General features: G+C 42.7%; 1 pseudogene across 1 annotated transcript; it reads left to right on the top strand.

Moving 5' to 3' along the window:
• Positions 1 to 285: 285 nt before the first annotated feature.
• On the top strand, positions 286 to 21,009 carry LOC106598003 (E-selectin-like; annotated as a pseudogene). Its single transcript, XR_014379043.1, has 10 exons — positions 286 to 349; positions 457 to 942; positions 6,562 to 6,753; positions 7,005 to 7,196; positions 17,397 to 17,582; positions 17,834 to 18,025; positions 18,231 to 18,407; positions 19,784 to 19,962; positions 20,234 to 20,347; positions 20,448 to 21,009. The product of XR_014379043.1 is annotated as an E-selectin-like (transcript).
• Positions 21,010 to 22,238: the final 1,229 nt, after the last annotated feature.

The raw sequence follows: 22,238 nt of genomic DNA, 5'->3' as shown, positions 1-22,238 counted from the left end.
AATTCCGGTCTTTGACCGTTGTTGTAGTGTGGGTTGGTGTATATATATATGCACAGAGTACCAGGGAGCAGTATCATTTCATCCACTGGATAAGACTAGAAACATATCCTTTGGAGATTTACCTGCAAAAGAGCATCACATTTTAAACTTACAATGGTAAGTACTGTTGAGAGAATTGGTTTATGCCTTAAAATAATGATGCACCAGTTAGTTTATATACATTTCAGACAGCCAATGCATTTCTCAGTCTGTAAAGTATGGCTTGATGTTCTCTCCACAGGCTTCTGCTCTGCATCACAGCAAGCCAGAAGCCCCAGCTCATGGATCAACCTTTTCCTCCTGTACTCAAGTAAGAAACACATTTCAGAAGATCTATGCATTTCTAAAATCCCACTCATGTAAACTCATTCATGTACTGTATGTCAATATTGACCTTTTTTATGTGTCATTCCTCAGTTGTCACCATGTGGACTAGAGTAGACGGCTGGTCCTACCATCACTCCAACAAAACTATGAACTGGGACACTGCTAGAAAGTGGTGCACGGAGCACTACACTGACATGGTGGCCATCCAGAACCGTGGAGAGATCTCCCACCTTAACAGCATCCTGCCCAGGCAGACCAACTATTACTGGATAGGGATCCGTAAGGTGGACGACATGTGGACCTGGGTGGGGACCAATAAGACCCTGACTAAAGAGGCAGAGAACTGGGCAGACGGGGAACCCAACAACGGGGGGAACAACGAGGATTGTGTGGAGATGTACATCAAGAGAGGACAGAGGGAAATGGAACGACGTTCGTGTATGAAGAAGAAGATGGCTCTGTGCTTCACAGCCTCGTGTCAGAGCGACTCATGTTACCATGGAGTGTGTGTGGAGACCATCAACAGCCACCGCTGTAAATGCTTTGAGGGCTCCTACGGAGAGCAGTGTGAACACGGTAAGCAAGCCCAGGATGATATAGTCCAATAATCTAATACAGGCAGTATGAAACCAACTGCTATCACATTCAAAGATCTCTTAAAACCTCTTAGAGACCCCTTAACACGCGAATCCCGTTAGCGGGATCGATTTGACAACAACCAGTGAAATAGCAGAGCGCCAAATTCAAAACAGAAATCTCATTATTCAAATGTATCACACATACAACCATTATACGCCATTTTAAATATAAGATTCTCCTTAATCCAACCACAGTGTCCGATTTTCAAAAAGGCTTTACGGCGAAAGCATAGCATTAGATTATGTTAGGACAACACCTAACAAGAAAAACCACACAGCCATTTTCCAAGCAAGGAGAGGCGTCACAAAAAACAGAAATACAGCTAAAATTAATCACTAACCTTTGATGATCTTCATCAGATGGCACTCATTGGACTTCATGTTACACAATACATGCATGTTTGTTCAATAAAGTTCATATTTATATCCAAAAATCTCAGTTTACATTGGCGCGTAATGTTCAGTAATGATTTGCTTCCAAACCCCCGGTGATTTTGCAGAGAGCCACATCAATTTACAGAAATACTGTGGCAAACCTCTTCAAAGTTAGGAGCGTTTGTCACAAATTAAGTGGTAAACTGTCACCAAAGTCAGCCCAGAATTAAAGTTTTTTCGAACATGACAGTACCTGTGTGTTTGTTTCTCTGTCCTGGTCCACCCAGGCCACAGGTAAGGTCAAGGATAGCAGGGTTCGGTACACAAATCTGGTTCTCGGTAGGTTCAGGTCTAAACGGCAACAGGTAAGTCCAAAACAGTCCAGCTCGTACACGGTAAATCCAGCCAATGTAGATTGTCTCTTTCTCTATGGTTCATAGATCCTTCCCGCCCTCTCTCTCTCTTCCTGGTTTTTCTTGACCCTTTATCTGTGGGTCGGCTCCACCTTCTGAGGGTTCCCCTTGCTTCTGGGAATTGTAGTTTTGGCAGTCGTCCATTTTGTGATCTGTAGTTCTGATCGGGGTGGCCATTTTAGTGATCGGGCAGAGCCCGTTTATTAGTTCTGCCCTCACATATCTGCCATTTATCACTCGACCCCCTTCTTTGCCACAATACTTATCATAAACTTTGACAAAATATACAGGTGAAATGCACAGAATTATAGATACACTCCTCCTTAATGCAACCGCTGTGTCAGATTTCAAAAAAGCTTCAAGGCGAAAGCAAACTTTGCAATAATCTGAGTACGGCGCTCAGACAACAACAACAAGCCAAACAGAAACCCACCATTTTGGAGTCAAGAAAACTCAGAAATAGTATGATAAATATTCACTTGCCTTTGATCTTCATCAGAATGCACTTCCAGGAATCCCAGTTCAACAATAAATGTTTGTTTTGTTCGATAAAGTTAATCTTTATGTCCAAATACCTCCATTTTGTTCACGTGTTAGGTTCACTATTCCAGGCGCGCGCTTGCTAACTCCAGATGAAAAGTCAAAAAAGTTATACTACAGTTTGTAGAATCATGTCAAACGATGTATAGAATCAATCTTTAGGATGTTTTTAACATAAATCTTAAAATAAAATTCCAACCGGACGATTCCGTTCTCTTTAGGAATGAAGATGAACTCAGCTCGCTCCCAAGCCTGCACGCGTGATTGAGCTCATGCCTTATCCTAGGACACCTGGTTGGAATAGCTCTTGTTGGGTCACTACTCACAGTAAAAGCCTGAAACAACGTTCTAAAGACTGTTGACATCTAGTGGAAGCCTTAGAAAGTGCAACATGACCCCGGTAACACTACAAATTGGAAAGGAATTAACTTGAAAAACTACAAGCCTCAGATTTCCCACTTCCTGGTTGAATATTTCTCAGGTTTTTACCTCATTTACATTTACGTCATTTAGCAGACGCTCTTATCCAGAGCGACTTACAAATTGGTGCATTCACCTTATGATATCCAGTGGAACAACCACTTTACAATAGTGCATCTAAATCTTTTAGGGGGGGGGGGGTTAGAAGGATTACTTTATCCTATCCCAGGTATTCCTTAAAGAGGTGGGGTTTCAGGTGTCTCCGGAAGGTGGTGATTGACTCCGCTATCCTGGCATCGTGAGGGAGCTTGTTCCACCATAGGGGTGCCAGAGCAGTGAACAGTTTTGACTGGGCTGAGCGGGAACTGTGCTTCCACAGAGGTAGGAGGGCCAGCAGGCCAGAGGTGGATGAGCGCAGTGCCCTCGTTTGGGTGTAGGGACTGATCAGAGCCTGAAGGTACGGAGGTGCCATTCCCCTCACAGCTCCGTAGGCAAGCACCATGGTCTTGTAGCGGATGCGAGCTTCAACTGGAAGCCAGTGGAGAGAGCGGAGGAGCGGGGTGAGGTGAGAGAACTTGGGAAGGTTGAACACCAGACGGGCTGCGGCGTTCTGGATGAGTTGTAGGGGTTTAATGGCACAGGCAGGGAGCCCAGCCAACAGCGAGTTGCAGTAATCCAGACGGGAGATGACAAGTGCCTGGATTAGGACCTGCGCCGCTTCCTGTGTGAGGCAGGGTCGTACTCTGCGAATGTTGTAGAGCATGAACCTACAGGATCGGGTCACCGCCTTGATGTTAGTGGAGAACGACAGGGTGTTGTCCAGGGTCACGCCAAGGTTCTTAGCACTCTGGGAGGAGGACACAAGGGAGTTGTCAACCGTGATGGCGAGATCATGGAACGGGCAGTCCTTCCCCGGGAGGAAAAGCAGCTCCGTCTTGCCGAGGTTCAGCTTGAGGTGGTGATCCATCATCCACACTGATATGTCTGCCAGACATGCAGAGATGCGATTCGCCACCTGGTTATCAGAAGGGGGAAAGGAGAAGATTAATTGTGTGTCGTCTGCATAACAATGATAGGAGAGACCATGTGAGGATATGACAGAGCCAAGTGACTTGGTGTATAGCGAGAATAGGAGAGGGCCTAGAACTGAGCCCTGGGGGACACCAGTGGTGAGAGCACGTGGTGTGGAGACGGATTCTCGCCATGCCACCTGGTAGGAGCGACCTGTCAGGTAGGACGCAATCCAAGAGTAAGCCGCGCCAGAGATGCCCAACTCGGAGAGGGTGGAGAGGAGGATCTGATGGTTCACAGTATCAAAGGCAGCAGATAGGTCTAGAAGGATGAGAGCAGAGGAGAGAGAATTAGCTTTAGCAGTGCGGAGAGCCTCCGTGACACAGAGAAGAGCAGTCTCAGTTGAATGACCAGTCTTGAAACCTGACTGATTTGGATCAGGAAGGTAATTCTGAGAGAGATAGCAAGAGAGCTGGCCAAGGACGGCACGCTCAAGAGTTTTGGAGAAGAAAGAAAGAAGGGATAGTTGTTGACATCGGAGGGATTGAGTGTAGGTTTTTTCAGAAGGGGTGCAACTCTAGCTCTCTTGAAGATGGAAGGGACGTAGCCAGCGGTCAAGGATGAGTTGATGAGCGAGGTGAGGTAAGGGAGAAGGTCTCCGGAAATGGTCTGGAGAAGAGAGGAGGGGATAGGGTCAAGCGGGCAGGTTGTTGGGCGGCCGGCCGTCACAAGACGCGAGATTTCATATGGAGAGAGGGGGGAGAAAGAGGTCAAAGCACAGGGTAGGGCAGTGTGAGCAGGACCAGCGGTGTCGTTTGACTTAACAAACGAGGATCGGATGTCGTCGACCTTCTTTTCAAAATGGTTGACGAAGTCATCCGCAGAGAGGGAGGAGGGGGGGGAGGGGGAGGAGGATTCAGGTGGGAGGAGAAGGTGGCAAAGAGCTTCCTAGGGTTAGAGGCAGATGCTTGGAATTTAGAGTGGTAGAAAGTGCCTTTAGCAGCAGAAACAGAAGAGGAAAATGTAGAGAGGAGGGAGTGAGTTTTCCTCCATTTCCGCTCGGCTGCCCGGAGCCCTGTTCTGTGAGCTCGCAATGAGTCGTCGAGCCACGGAGCAGGAGGGGAGGACCGAGCCGACCTGGAGGATAGGGGACATAGAGAGTCAAAGGATGCAGAAAGGGAGGAGAGGAGGGTTAAGGAGGCAGAATCAGGAGATAGGTTGGAGAAGGTTTGAGCAGAGGGAAGAGATGATAGGATGGAAGAGGAGAGAGTAGCGGGAGAGAGAGAGCGAAGGTTGCGACGGCGCAATACCATCCGAGTAGGGGCAGAGTGAGAAGTGTTGGAGGAGAGCGAGAGGGAAAAGGATACAAGGTAGTGGTCGGAGACTTGGAGGGGAGTTGCAATGAGATTAGTGGAAGAACAGCATCTAGTAAAGATGAGGTCAAGCGTATTGCCTGCCTTGTGAGTAGGGGGGGAAGGGGAGAGGGTGAGGTCAAAAGAGGAGAGGAGTGGAAAGAAGGAGGCAGAGAGGAATGAGTCAAAGGTAGAGGTGGGGAGGTTAAAGTCACCCAGAACTGTGAGAGGTGAGCCATCCTCAGGAAATGAACTTATCAAGGCGTCAAGCTCATTGATGAACTCTCCAAGGGAACCTGGAGGGCGATAAATGATAAGGATGTTAAGCTTGAAAGGGCTGGTAACTGTGACAGCATGGAATTCAAAGGAGGCGATAGACAGATGGGTCAGGGGAGAAAGAGAGAAAGTCCACTTGGGAGAGATGAGGATTCCAGTGCCACCACCCCGCTGGCCAGATGCTCTCGGGGTATGCGAGAACACGTGGGCAGACGAGGAGAGAGCAGTAGGAGTAGCAGTGTTATCTGTGGTAATCCATGTTTCCGTCAGCGCCAAGAAGTCGAGGGACTGGAGGGTAGCATAGGCTGAGATGAACTCTGCCTTGTTGGCCGCAGTCCGGCAGTTCCAGAGGCTGCCGGAGACCTGGAACTCCACGTGGGTCGTGCGCGCTGGGACCACCAGGTTAGAGTGGCAGCGGCCACGCGGTGTGTAGCGTTTGTATGGCCTGTGCAGAGGGGAGAGAACAGGGATAGACAGACACATAGTTGACAAGCTACAGAAGAGGCTACGCTAATGCAAAGGAGATTGGAATGACAAGTGGACTACACGTCTCGAATGTTCAGAAAGTTAAGCTTACGTTGCAAAAATCTTATTGACTAAAGAGACTAAAATGATACAGTACTGCTGGCTGGTGAAGTAGGCTAGCTAGCAGTGGCTGCGTTGTTGACTTTGTTTGAAAGTGTAGCTGGCTAGGTAACCTCGATAGTTTCAGTACTACACCATTATCATGATACAAAGGCAACTATGTAGCTAGCTAACATAACACTAATCAAGACGTTCCTTTGTAATGTATTTAGTTTCTACAATGCTGCTCGGCGGTAATAGTTGGCTAGGTTTGGAAGATGGCGTCGCGGGGGACGAAAATAGCTGGCTAGCTAACCTCGATAATTACTCTAAACTACACAATTATCAAACTATGACAAAGACAACTATGTAGCTAGCTAACACTACACCAGTCAAATCGTTACCTGCCATATGAGTTCTGTTATACTCACAGACATCATTCAAACAGTTTTAGAAACTTCAGAGTGTTTTCCATCCAAATCTACTAATAATATGCATAGCCTACCTTCTGGGCCCGAGTAGCAGGCAGTTTAATTTGGGAACGTTTTTCATCCGGACGTGAAAATACTGCCCCTTATCTCCTTGCCTGTTTTCCTTTGTCGGCAGTTGTTGAATGAAAGATGGAGGAGGTCCCTGTCCCTGCTAAAGCCAGTGTCAGTTGCTCTCACCCCAATTGGAATCTGTCCTTTGACTTGACGTGTCAGTATTCCTGTGAAGAGGGGTACCGGCTGAGCAGCTCCGGGCCTGTGAGATGCACAGCCTCAGAATCATGGTCGGAACAGCCTCCCACATGTGAATGTAAATATATCCTTTAATAAACCTTATAAATAAGGTGTTCTGGAAAGACTAATAAGAGAATAAAATAACAGCTACCATTTGTTGTAAACTTTTGATTTGTACTTTCTTTGAATTACTTCAGTGTCTTGCTGTTGGTCTTCATACTAGTATGACAGCTTAGACCTCCTGTATTTCAGTTGTTGTGTATCTTGAGTAATGTCTTCATCGTGGCACATTTAGTCATGTATTGCGATCTGCCCTCTCCTTCTCAGTGGCCTTATGCAGTGAGCTGTATGAACCTGGGAAGGGTTCCATGGCCTGCTCCCATCCCCTGGGCTCCTTCAGCTACCTGTCCACCTGTACCTTTACCTGTGAGGAGGGCTATGAGAGGCTGGCCTCCAGCTCTGCTACCCTGCAGTGTGGAGCCTCGGGACAGTGGAACGACTCACAGCCGCAGTGTGTTGGTGTGTACAGTGTTAGGGTTTAACCAACTATTTGTTTGCATAACCAATATAATACAACTATTTAAACCTATATAATAAAATGAGTTGTGGTGCATAACTTATGATTACTAATGCCAAACATAAGAGGTTTATATTGTATTAACATAGATTGAGCGACATATAATAGACATGACTAACTGGAGGGTTGCTGGCTAGTAGTGTAGGCTGAGTAGACTCGTGACACACACACACACAATGCCTGGTTGTGGGGCCGCTTAAGGACAGGTGTATGTGAGGAACTGATAGAGGGGAGAATGGCTGTGGCACAAGAACAGGCACTGTCCTTGGGTGTCTGACTCTCGGGTACACACACGAAGATAAGCTAGAAGACAACCATGCTTGGCAACAAAGATGCGTCTAGAGGCTGGGACCAGCCTGCACGCCAACGATAGGCTGGAGTAAGTCTATGACAGGCCCTCAGGGAGAGGGATCTACATCTGTCAAGAAGTATTTAAGGAAGAACTTATGTCATTTCAGTTCTCTGTTTTGCCCTGCGAGGTGTAATATACAAAGATTGCATTTACCATTTATTCTGCTTGACTAATTCTATTAATAAACAGCTGAAAATATATTCAGTAGCCTAGTGTTAAATTTTGTTCTGATACCAGAATTGAATTGACGCAGCCCTAACAAATGGTGACCCCGATGTGATTCTGTTAGAAGGACTTATCTGGAACTTGTCCGGCCGATTGGCCATCGCTGTCGTCGGACGGTGTGTTTCACAAATCCTGACCGGTCAAACAAAAGGTAAGCAGACACCTATTGTGAATAACTAAAGTTCTGCATATTGGCATTATCCAAATGTATTTTGTGAAGCACCTGTTTGATGTAGGTGATTAAATTGTGGAACGTCCACCTGTTATATTAATAATTTGATTTTGAAACGATTTTGAGAGTTGTGGTGTGATAAATGCAATCTTGAAACCGATTGATCGTTGATGATATAACAAGTGAATGTAATGTACTAGGTATTGAAGTACCAAGTGTGTATGTGGTTAGTCGGCGTACTTAACCGGAATGAGTGTGGGTGGATGTAGGTATAACAGCGATTGTAATGTACTAGGTATTGAAGTACCAAGTGTGTATGTGGTTAGTCGGCGTACTTAACCGGAATGAGTGTGGGTGGATCTAGGTATAACAGCGATTGTAATGTAGTAGGTATTGAAGTACCAAGTGTGTATGTGGTTAGTCGCCGTACTTAACCGGAATGAGTGTGGGTGGATGTAGGTATAACAGCGATTGTAATGTACTAGGTATTGAAGTACCAAGTTTGAGTGTGGCTGTCAAGTCTGGGACTGGTAGCAAGACTGAATGAAGATTGGGAGGCCAACCTAATCGTATGACTGAAGTACATTAGATACTAGTCGGCATACTGTATCAAGTGTGAATGATCTACGGATAAAGGTGTTATACTGAGGAAACCACTGAATGACTGAAGTACATTGGGTATTAAGTCGGCGTACTAATACCGAGTTTGAGTGACCTGTGGGTAAATAAGAGGTCGGGGACGGTCGACCTGAGTTATATCATCTAGCGCTGGGGAAATAAATAACGTTAGGAACGTACGTTAGAGACGTAAATTGACATTGATAGTTAGGTTACCATAGACTGAAATTGAAAGGGATGTAAATTAACATTGATAGTTAGGTTACCATAGACTGAAATTGAATATGACCAACCAGGAGACCGAGAGGGTGCTGAAAGCACTGAAGTCAACACTAGAGATTAATGGGGGTAGAGACGGAAAAGAGTGGAAAAGGAGGGGAAAAATTATGCAGGGAATGGATAAGAGAAGGTTGTATTAATGCACCCAACGGACTCCCAGTCGACGGGGAGCCCGGTAGAATATTGGAAAAGCTAAAACGAAAAACAGACAAAACCTGTTCCGAGTGGAAGCAGGAGGGGGAAGCGCGTAAAGGAGGTGCAGGAATTTACGGGAGATGAGCGATACATGGAGTTAATTTTATTTTACAGGGACGATGCACATTAAACACAGTTGTGTATAATGGCAGGGTATTCCTAGCAAACAGAATGGGCCTGTTTGTAGACAAACTGAAGGGGTTTTAAGGTTTTAACCCCTGTGCGGCCTTGGGACGGACATCCAGCGAAAAATCCTATCCTCATTAGCATAACATTATTATTATTATTTTTTTTTTCAAATTGTTTTTCAAATTATATCGTTTTATAGATACACCTCTCCTGAATCGAACCACGTTGTCCGATTTCAAAAAGGCTTTACAGCAAAAGCAAAACATTAGATTATGTTAGAGGAGTATATCGTAAAAGTAGCCACATAGCCATTTTCCAACCAACCACATGCATCACAAATAACCAAAAAACAGCTAAATGCAGCACTAACCTTTGACAATCTTCATCAGATGACACACCTAGGACATCATGTTACACAATACATGCATTCTTTTGTTCGATAAAGTTCATATTTATATATAAAAACAGCATTTTACATCGGTGCGTAACGTTGACTAACTATTTTCCCTCAAATGCATCCGATGAAACAGCGCTACAATTTACTAAATTACTATTCGAAAACATTTTTAAAATGTAATTTTGTCATTCTAAGATTTATAGATGAATATCTCTTGAAAGCACCTGTAATGCCAGATTTAAAAATAACTTTACTGGGTAATCACACTTTGCGATAAAAGGGGATGCGATACTCAGAACAATAGGCTGGCAATACAGGTCAGCGCCATCTTGGAACAATCGCATATCAAATCTAGTCTTGTATACTATTGTCAATAATCCCTTACCTTTGATTATCTTCATCCTTAGGCACTTCCAGGAATCCCAGGTCCACAACAAATGTATTTTCGTTCGAAAAAGTTCATCCTTTATGTTCCATTAGCTTGTTGTTGTTAGCGCGTTCTGAAGGCTGCACCAAAAGTTCCGACGTGCGCGGGGCTACTCTTTCAACAAAATGCATTTTTTTCTTATTTAGGTTCGTTCAAACATGTCAAACGTTGTATAACATAAATCTTTAGGGCCTTTTTCAACCAGAGCTCCAATAAGATTCAAGGAGGACGATTGCATTGTGTTTCAAAACGTTTCGAAAGGGGAGGGTAGCCAGTGGCGCCGGCGTCATAATGGTGATGGCCCTCTCCGTGTGACCACGTTCCACAGCGTGTCATTCTGTCAGTTTTCACAGTAGGAGACTCAAATCACTTTGTAAAGACTGGGGACATCTAGTGGAAGCAATAGGAAGTGCTCAATGAACCATAGCTCACGGTGTGATTAATAGGCAACGTGATGAAGTTGAGTCCGCAATTCAGAATTCCACTTCCTGTTTCGATCTGTCTCGGGGTTTTGACTGCCATATGAGTTCTGTTATACTCACAGACACCATTCAAACAGTTTTAGAAACTTTAGGGTGTTTTCTATCCACAAGTATTAATTATATGCATATCCTAGCTTCTGAGTTTGAGTAATAGGCCGTTTAAAATGGGCACGAATTTTTTTCAAAATGCGCTCTGGCGCCCCCTATCCTAGGCGACCGTCAAGAGGTTAAGCAATCTTGGGTCAAATTAGTCAAATAGTACGTTAAAATATGGGGTTTCATAGATTGGAAGTAAAATATTTTATCCAAGGGTAGTGTATGTTCAATTAAAGTACACAGAACCGTTGAGGAAGTTTAAAACAAATTATTAATGATTTGAGGAAGTACAGTGGCGTTATTATTAGGTTTTGTTTGTAGCTAACGTTTGGGTTTCTGAATCGGTGTAGTATGATGAAATGCTGACCAAGTGGTTATTTTATTGAGCGCTTAGCTGTCTTTGGGAAAAAATTCCTAGGGACAGGATATCTTAAAGGGGTATACACACATGGCATTTTGGAAGTTTTGTTTTCTGAGTTTTAATTAAACACATGAAATTCTTTTGATAGGGAATGTTCTGGGAACCTGGGATACAAAATGTAGATAAAGTTCTTAGCCTTCATTTTTCTAATGTAGTAAGAAATACGGTTCTGAAAGGGTGGTATGACTTTTGACCCCTCTGGTGACTTTTCCTTTTGTGGTCTGATCAGCCGCAATAAAGCCATTTGGATGGTGAATTTAAGGTCATTTGTGATACTGACTTTAAGGAAATTTGTAGAACTGATAATTATGATGGAGTTAAAGTTCTTAGACGCAATTGATAATTTGAACCAATGAGAAGACTGAATGATGATAAGGGTACAATAATTTTTCTTTGTGGAGTAGTTCAGATTAGTCATTTTTGATCTGATTATGTTATTTGAACTCCTATAATGATTTGTTTAGATATGCAGCAATATTGATACATGGCTTGAGCCATGTATAAATAGGGGGAGTATGGTAGGGCAGGCGATAGAACAGGTTAGGATAATTACTTAACAAAATTTTTGTAGAATATCTTTTCCAACATTTGGAAATTGACTTATTGAACTATTCCGAATTGAGGGGAAGAAGGGGTGTTTAACCTCTCTGGGCTAGGTGGGACGCTTGCCCACCTACTCAACAGCCAGTGTAATCCCGTGGCGCGTTATTCAAACATATGACTATTTTACACCATTTTAAAGACAAGACTCTCGTTAATCTAACCACACTGTCCGATTTCAAAAAGGCTTCACAACGAAAACAAAACATTAGATTATGTCAGCAGAGTACCCAGCCAGAAATAATCAGACACCCATTTTTCAAGCTAGCATATAATGTCACATAAACCCAAACCACAGCTAAATGCAGCACTAACCTTTGATGATCTTCATCAGATGACAACCCTAGGACATTATGTTATACAATACATGCATGTTTTGTACAATCAAGTTCATATTTATATCAAAAACCAGCTTTTTACATTAGCATGTGACTAGCATGTGACTAGCATTCCGACCGAACACTGCCGGTGAATTTACCAAATTACTCACGATAAACGTTCACAAAAAGCATAACAATTATTTTAAGAATTATAGATACAGAACGCCTCTATGCACTCGATATGTCCGATTTTAAAATAGCTTTTCGGTGAAAGCACATTTTGCAATATTCTCAGTAGATAGCCCGGCATCACAGGGCTAGCTATTTAGACACCCAGCAAGTTTAGCACTCACCAAAGTCAGATTTACTATAAGAAAAATGTTATTACCTTTGCTGTCTTCGTCAGAATGCACTCCCAGGACTTCTACTTCAATAACAAATGTTGGTTTGGTTCAAAATAATACATAGTTATATCCAAACAGCGGCGTTTTGTTCGTGCGTTCAAGACACTATCCGAAAGGGTAAATAAGGGTGACGAGCATGGCGCAATTCGTGACAAAAAAATTCTAAATATTCCATTACCGTACTTCGAAGCATGTCAACCGCTGTTTAAAATCAATTTTTATGCCATTTTTCTCATAGAAAAGCGATAATATTCCGACCGGGAATCTGCGTTTAGGTAAACAGACGAAAGAAAATAAAGCATGGGGTCGACTCGGGCACGCACCTAAGCCCATAGTACTCTGATCGGCCACTTGCCAAAAGCGATAATGTGTTTCAGCCAGAGGCTGCCTCGATATCGTTCAGCTTTTTCCCGGGCTCTGAGAGCCTATGGGAGCCGTAGGAAGTGTCACGTTAGAGCAAAGATCCTCAGTCTTCAATAAAAAGAGCCAAGATGAAACACAACTTGTCAGACAGGCCACTTCCTGCATGGAATCTTCTCAGGTTTTGGCCTGCCATTTGAGTTCTGTTATACTCACAGACACCATTCAAACAGTTTTAGAAACTTTAGGGTGTTTTCTATCCAAAGCCAATAATTATATGCATATTCTAGTTACTGGGCAGGAGTAGTAACCAGATTAAATCGGGTACGTTTTTTATCCGGCCGTGTCAATACTGCCCCCTAGCCCTAACAGGTTAACGAAGATTTCCTATCCCGACCGTTCATCACTGTGTGTGCTCCTAGAGGTGTGAGTATGGGGTGGTACCTAGCAGAGAGACTAAGGGCAGGAAAGGGTTGGCGGTTTTTGGGAAGAGTAGAGACTCTGAGCTGCATCGTAGTCTAATCTCTCTGATACATTCAGATCCACCACCTTCTGGTACTAATCATACGATACCGTTGTCATTGAGAAGAAGTAAAAGATAAACTATATAATACACTGATGAGTGACTTACAGAATAAGGAGTCAAAGAAGATCAAGATGTAGGATTTAAGGTAAACATTAAACAATTTCCTGGGAAAGCAGACAACTGTACAGGAATTGGGGTTGGCCAGATTGAAGGACTCAGCCAACCCACCTCGGTTCACCTTAACTCCTGATGAGTACCAGTGTTATAGATATAAGAATGGCACCGAGAACTTAGATGACTTTAACCTCTATGGGCTAGGTGGGACGCTTGCGTCCCACCTACTCAACAGCCAGTGTAATCCCGTGGCGCGTTATTCAAATACCTCAAAAATGCAAAAACTTCAATTTTTCAAACATATGACTATTTTACACCATTTTAAAGACAAGACTCTCGTTAATCTAACCACACTGTCCGATTTCAAAAAGGCTTTACAACGAAAGCAAAACATTAGATTATGTCAGCAGAGTACCCAGACAGAAATGATCAGACACCCATTTTTCAAGCTAGCATATAATGTCACATAAACCCAAACCACAGCTAAATGCAGCACTAACCTTTGATGATCTTCATCAGATGACAACCCTAGGACATTATGTTATACAATACATGCATGTTTTGTTCAATCAAGTTCATATTTATATCAAAAACCAGCTTTTTACATTAGCATGTGACTAGCATGTGACTAGCATTCCCACCGAACACTGCCGGTGAATTTACTAAATTACTCACGATAAACGTTCACAAAAAGCATAACAATTATTTGAAGAATTATAGATACAGAACTCCTCTATGCACACGATATGTCCGATTTTAAAATAGCTTTTCGGTGAAAGCACATTTTGCAATATTCTCAGTAGATAGCCCGGCATCACTGGGCTAGCTATTTAGACACCCAGCAAGTTTAGCACTCACCAAAGTCAGATTTACTATAAGAAAAATGTTATTACCTTTGCTGTCTTCGTCAGAATGCACTCCCAGGGCTTCTACTTCAATAACAAATGTTGGTTTGGTTCAAAATAATCCATTGTTATATCCAAACAGCGGCGTTTTGTTCGTGCGTTCAAGACACTATCCGAAAGGGTAAATAAGGGTGACGAGCATGGCGCAATTCGTGACAAAAAAATTCTAAATATTCCATTACCGTACTTCGAAGCATGTCAACCGCTGTTTAAAATCAATTTTTATGCCATTTTTCTCATAAAAAAGCAATAATATTCCGACCGGGAATCTGCGTTTAGGTAAACAGACGAAAGAAAATAAAGCATGGGGTCGACTCGGGCACGCGCCTAAGCCCATAGTACTCTGATCGGCCACTTGCCAAACGCGATAGTGTGTTTCAGCCAGAGGCTGCCTCGATATCGTTCAGCTTTTTCCCAGGCTCTGAGAGCCTATGGGAGCCGTAGGAAGTGTCACGTTATAGCAAAGATCCTCAGACTTAAAAAAAAAGAGCCAAGATAAACAACAACTTGTCAGACAGGCCACTTCCTGCATGGAATCTTCTCAGGTTTTGGCCTGCCATATGAGTTCTGTTATACTCACAGACACCATTCAAACAGTTTTAGAAACTTTAGGGTGTTTCCTATCCAAAGCCAATAATTATATGCATATTCTAGTTACTGGGCAGGAGTAGTAACCAGATTAAATCGGGTACGTTTTTTTATGCGGCCGTGTCAATACTGCCCCCTAGCCCTAACAGGTTAATGGCTGAAAGTAATCGTGAATGTGACTGAATTTGGTTTGAAAGATGAATAGAAAATGTTTAACCTCACAGCACCTATAACTGATGAAGGGTGGGCTAGTACCAGCAAAGGACGCATACGACAGAAATTCCCACGAAGGGTGGTTAACTTGCGTCCTGGGGTTATAGGTCCAACCAGTTCCAGTTAGTCATCAGAGGCCAGTTATAGGAGGCTAAAGTAGGCACAGGAGGAGTTTTGACCAGGATGGGAGTAGCTTTGTCTCGATGGATGCTATTGGCATCCTCAGGGAAGTTCCAGATGAATACAAAGCTATGAATCAAATATGTGAAGGCTTTAACACTACATTATTTTGGTGGTTGACAATAAATAAAAATGTGGATTGAATTAATGACATCTTTTATAATCAACAGAGATTCATGAATGAAACCGGGGATGCAGTAAAGAGGTTCTCTGACCAATTATCCGTCAACTCCCTCATGACCTGGTAAAATAGACTGACTCTCGTTATGTTACTGGCAAAAGAGGATGGTGTAGGTAGAATGATTAGGTTCATTGCTGTACGTACATTCCTGATAACACAGCTCATGTTTGGGAAATGGAAAATGGAAAAGTGTTGTAAGAACTGTATTATGGGCTGCTTTCACCTGTATGAGTGTGTTTGGGTTGTGTGGTTGTTGTTTGGTCCCGTGTGCGAGAGGTCTCATTTCCAGGGTTCTGGAGAGATCGATAACGGAGCAGATGGTGAGATACGGACCGAGTCAATGTTCAGATCAGTGGGACGACAAATACCTACCGCTGAGCCTGGTGGATGATTCATTCAGTTATGAGGAGCCCATGATAAGATGAGACCATCTTTAGAGTTTCCTGAATTAGTTTGATTTTGTGTGAAATTTCTGAATCCAATAAAAATAGATGTGTTATAATGTATGTGAAATATTTAGACAATCAGGTGGATGTAATGAAAGGTTTGACTAAAAGATTTCACTCAGAAACCTTATAACCTGTTGAAATGTATTCGAAATACAGCTATAATAATGGGTTAAAAACTATATTCCAATACCGTGTGAGTAAGACACTGTTACCAGAATGAGCAGGGCAGAGTTGATAAGACGACCTTGGGAAGGGATAGGAGAAGAAGCCTCCCTAAGTTAGGGAGAGTAACAACGGCCTGGGAACGGCTAGTGGGCAGGAGATTAGAAGACAGGTGGCAAGGTTGTTAAGGAATGTATGTGTACTGTGGGAAAAATACAGCCGCCTAAAGCTGGGTTGAGTTCTTTACTGATGTGTGTGTAACAGAGATTTGTTAACTATACTCGCACTGCACTGACAGGTATGGCTGAGCAACTAGAGGCTACCACTAGAACCGCTAGACAAAATAGATTGGAGTTGGATATGATATTGGCTAATAATGGGGGGTGTATAAAACGTTTGATGAACAATGCTGTACTTTTATCCCTAATAACACCAGCCCTATGGTAGCATTACCAAAGCCCTACTGGGACTTGACAAGCTATCTGCTGAAATGAAGGGTGTAGCGGGGGTATACGAGGGGAATTAGCTGAATACCTTTTTTGGTAAGTACACATCTATGGTGGTTACTGGATTTCTGACCCTAGTGCTTATGTTCCTATTATTGATGTGTTGTGCTGCCTGTATAATCCCTTGTTTGAGAAAATATCTTACAGATGTTGTCAGAGCAACCGGAATGATGCCTTTGAGGGAAGTGACCTTGGAGGACACTGAATCCAGCTCTGGGCAAAAGATGGGTCTGTCTGAGGACGATCCTTGGTTTGCTGTTGGGGAAGTGGTTGAATAAAGCTTATCCAAAATGTTCTCATATGTATTGCATGTAGTGGCAGGTGGATGTGAAGGTTGTAAGTACTGGGACAAAAAGTCTGTCCCATACATGTTAGGTGTGGCCACTGTTGCAAAATGGTCTTCTTTTTATATATGTTTTAAATAATATCTTCTGAATTTATCCTGTGTACTATTTGTCTTTCCTTATGTGAAGGTTTGAAGTTCCTGGGTGGCTGGTAGTCAACCTAGTACAAGTGAGGTGTAGCCGGAAGGACTTGAGGGTTTTTTAACTAATCATCTAATCATTAAAATGGGAATTTAAAATTGTATTGAGTGACACCCTAGGGGTGACACCCTAGGGGTGAAATTTTAAGAACTTATGTATTCACACCTATCAGGTGTGAAAAGGGGGATTGTTAGGGTTTAACCAACTTCTACGGAGAGCAGTGTGAACACGGTAAGCAAGCCCAGGACGATATAGTCCAATAATCTAATATAGGCAGTATGAAACCATCTGTATTGTGCTATCACATTCAAAGTTCTCTTAATTGTAACTCTTTACCTGTTTTCCTTTGTCGACAGTTGTTGAATGTAAGATGGAGGAGGTCCCTGCTAAAGCCAGTGTCAGTTGCTCTCACCCCAATGGGAATTTCTCCTTTGACTCGACGTGTCAGTATTCCTGTGAAGAGGGGTACCGGCTGAGCAGCCCCGGGCCTGTGAGATGCACAGCCTCAGAATCATGGTCAGAACAGCCTCCCACCTGTGAATGTAAGTATATCCTTTTATAAACCTTATAAATAAGGTGTTCTGGAAAGACTAATAAGATAATAAAATAACAGCTACCATTTGTTGTAAACTTTTCATTTGTACTTTCTTTGAATTACTTCAGTGTCTTGCTGTTGGTCTTCATACCAGTATGACAGCTTAGACCTCCTGTAATTCAGTTGTTGTGTATCTTGAGTAATGTCTTCATCGTGGCACATTTAGTCATGTATTGCGATCTGCCCTCTCCTTCTCAGTGGTCTTATGCAGTGAGCTGTATGAACCTGGGAAGGGTTCCATGGCCTGCTCCCATCCCCTGGGCTCCTTCAGCTACCTGTCCACCTGTACCTTTACCTGTGAGGAGGGCTATGAGAGGCTGGCCTCCAGCTCTGCTACCCTGCAGTGTGGAGCCTCGGGACAGTGGAACGACTCACAGCCGCAGTGTGTTGGTGTGTACAGGTTCTGGATATCTGTAAACGTAGCCCCCATAACATCTTACATCAACTGTAGTTGCTATAAATATATGAATGACACAGGACATTTTCCATTCAGAAATATCTAGGAGTGCAAATAGAGTTTTGTAAATGTATGACAGTCCAGAATTGTCTCTGGACACAGTCTGACCACTGCACCACTATTCACTCTGTCTTGTAGCTGTAAGCTGCCCTACCCTCCAGCAGCCAAAGGATGGCGCTTTCACCTGTGGAGAAGACTTCACCTATGGAAGCAGCTGTAACTTTAGCTGCTCTGAGGGTTATCTCCTCAAGGGGGCGATCACGGTGACCTGCACATCAGCTGCTGAGTGGAGTGAGGAGATACCACACTGTGACGGTAAGGACAAACTTTTTCGCATCTTTAAAATAGACCTGCTTTAAACCATTGTCTATATTGACAAGAGTTGTTAAACCAATGTCTTTATTGACAAGATAGACATATGACCACTCTAACAATGGAAAACATGTCCTCAAAGATGCAAGGCAGGCGGGAGGAGGTGAGAATGTTGAAGTATTACATTTTCTTCTTCTTCATTGGCTGATTGTTCCCAACTCATAGAATCCCACCCAGGTGACTACTTGAAACTGGTGGAGGCCTTCAATGGCAATCTCCCTGCTAAAAGGGCTATATGCATGACGAGTCCCCCATCTATCTCTATGACAACAACAGGCACAACTCCAATATTTAGTCATTTTTCTCAAAGTTGCTGAAATGACACGTGCGTCCACTTATATCAGTGCATTCGTAAAACAACATGTATTTATTTTTGTTGACAAAATTCAACACCATCTCATTGACCTTCATACATAAATTCCTCACTTCAGGGGCTTATTTTCACGGAAAGATTTTGGGCTGAGCAAAACCTCTCACTTCGCCTCTTCTTCTCTGTTTCAACTCAGTCAATTTACACATTTACACACGATATTAAAACAGTATAGACTGAGTTTAAATGGAAAGAGGTGAAGTGAGAGGTTTTACTCAGCCCGAGTGCACAAAATATTAAGAACACCTGCTCTTTCCATGACATAGACTGACCAGGTGAATCCAGGTGAAAGCTATGATCACTTATTGATGTCACTTGTTAAATCAACTTCAATCAGTGTAGATGAAGGGGGAGGAGACAGATTAAATAAGGATTTTTAAGGCTTAAGACAACTGGATTCTGTCTGTGTGCCATTCAGAGGGTGAATGGGCAAGACAAAATATTTAAGTGCCTTTGAATGGGGTATGGTAGTGGGTGCCAGGCGCACCTGTTTGAATGTGTCAAGAACTGCAATGCTGCTGGGTTTTTCACGCTCAACAGTTTCCCGTGTATCAAGAATGGTCCACCACCCAAAGGACATCCAGCCAACTTGACACAACTGTGGGAAGCATTGGAGTCAACATGAGCCAGCATCCCTGTGGAATGCTTTCAACACCTTGTAGAGTCCATGTCCGACGAATTGAGGCTGTTCCTAGGGAAACTCCTGGGGGGGTAACTCAATATGTGTATATATATATATATATATTTATATACCATTTAGCAGATGCTTTTATCCAAAGCGAGTTGCAGTCATGCGGGTATCCATTTTACCTATAGGTCTTATCTCCTTATGGATGTCCGCCACACACATGAGCTCTCCAACGACAATCATTTTCATGATTTCATTCACAACTGTTTGTTACCTTTTGTGGTATTTTTATTTACTAACCACTGTGTGACATTCTCTCAGCTGTCCAGTGCCCCTCTCCTGTGGTTCCTCTGGGGGGGTCAGGTCAGCTGTGAGGCACCCTCACATCCTTGGGGCTGTCTGCAACTTCAGCTGTGATGAGGGCTATGATCACCAGGGGGCCCCAAACATGCAGTGTTCACGGTCAGGGAAGTGGAGCGCTGACACACCTACCTGCACAGGTATGTTATAACCTCTGTTACTCTCTCTGTGAGACACAATCAAACAGAATATTCTGTGAGACAACCAAACTGGATATTCGCTGCTCATCAGGACAAAGTATGTCTTATGTAGCGGTTATAAAGGCTTTATGAATGCATCATGAATGCGTATCCTACATAAGGGGGCTACCAAAATACGAACATTTTTGAGAGGGTTGTAGTCAGTGATGTGACCGATCAGTTGATTCAGATTGTTTGACTGTTTTCCTCTGTTGTTTCTTGTTTCCTCCAGCCACACCTGAGCCTCCATTGAACCCCACTATCCTAGGCCTGGCAGCAGGGGGCGCTGTGTCATTATCTGTCCTGTCTCTGGCCACATGGCTCCTCAAACGAATAAGACAGAAAGGTAAACACAGAAGAAGTCCCTTATCTTCTCCACTCACAGTCATTTGCTAGGAATAAGAAAGTTGTAAGAAATTCAAAAATATCCCTGTTTCATACCACAGATTTGAACAGCATCGACAGCCTCATATAAAGACCAATAACAATAACAGCAGGAACAACTGCAGGAACAACTACAGGAACAGGCTGGCTCTGTTTTCAAAGAAGATCTGCTGGTCACACCTGGATCACAGTTCCTCAGTATTGTAATGTAGTAGGTTAGATAGCCTTGAATCGTCTGACTGAGAGAGAGGTGCTACGTTGAGTATACAGAATCATCTGTTCTCATGATGGTCCTACAGAAAATGTCTTTTTTCTCCCTAAGGGAGTTTTGTATTGAACAGATTGTTCACCATTGGCTGGTATATGACCACAAGCGGACACATTTCTTATGATACTGATTTTGACAGCTACTTTATACAAACTACAGAAAGTTGTATATTTTATTCCCCTGTATAATTATTTGTATTATCATAAATATATTTTTATGATTTTACAAAACTGTGAAATCAATGCCTTTCAGTATTTAAGTTATATTTATTTTTAAACCACAGTCTGTGTGTTACAGAATTACATTTGATGTTGAAAAAGTGTCTTTTTAAATATAATAAACGTTTCAAACATTGTCAATAATGTTCTTATTTTTTCCATTATTTTCTGTCCGATGCTTTTTATAATAGCTGCAAATAAATAGTCCATGGCTTTCTGAGTTCAAATGTACCAACAGAGAGCAAAATTACTTCAAATACACCAGTAGAATAAGAATAGATAGAGTGGCACGAAACGATACCAAGAGGACTTCGCTAAGCCCCGCGCCCCCCTTTGTTACTTTAGCAACCTCTGACATTTTCCCAGGAAACCCAAATCCCCATTCAACCAATGGAAAAATCCCCTCAGAATGATCTCAAACTGTCTTTCTAATAAACAATAAAATAACACAGACTAACCTTTGCAAATCAGGAAACTCTTGGGTATGTTGTGTCAGACTGTCATTACAATTGCTTCACAGAAACCTGGTAAAATGATGTTTGTAGTGTAGCTAGCCAATAAATGGCTCTGAATTCACCTTCAGCATGCAGTCAAAGCTGTAACCACACAGAGCACAGTATGAAGATAGGCAGAAACTGCTTATCCTATAGAAATCCCTGATAACACTCATAGGCGATGTCATGGCAATGTTGGCTAGCTAAGCTCATACGTAGAAACACATCATCGGGTCTAACGGTCTTCGCGCCAGTGGTGGAAAAAGTATTTGTCATACTTGAGTAAAAGTTAACATACCTTAATAGAAAATGACTCAAGTAAAAGTGAAAGTCACCGAGTAAAATACTTGTAAATGTCTAACAGTATTTGGTTTTAAATATACTTAAGTATCAAAAGTACATGTAATTTCTAAAATACACTGTATCAAAGTAAAAGTACAAGTATAAATCATTTAAAATTCCTTATATTAAGCAAAGCAGACAAACACATTTTCTTATTTACAGGGGCTCAATCCAACACTCAGACATCCTTTACAAAGGAAGCATGTGCTTAGTGAGTCTGCCAGATCAGAGGCAGTAGGGATGACCAGGGTTGTTCTCTTGATAAGTTTTCTGTCCTGCTAAGCTTTCAAAATGTAACGAGTACTTTTGGGTGTCAGGAAAAGTGAATGGAGTAATAAGTACAACATTTTCTTTAGGAATGTAGTGGAGTAAAAGTCAAAGTTGTCAAAAATATAAATAGTAAAGTAAAGTACAGATACCACAAAAAACTACTTAAGTACTTGAAAGTATTTTTGCTTAAGTACTTTACACGACTGCTTCTCGCATCGAACTGAGCATGTGTAGGCCATCAAATCAAAGGCGCTTCTTCAA

This window comes from Salmo salar, chromosome 10, assembly GCF_965601325.2.
Source record: "Salmo salar chromosome 10, fSalSal1, whole genome shotgun sequence".
NCBI classification, from domain to species: Eukaryota; Metazoa; Chordata; class Actinopteri; order Salmoniformes; family Salmonidae; genus Salmo; species Salmo salar.
This window is presented reverse-complemented; position numbering and strand designations above follow the sequence as displayed.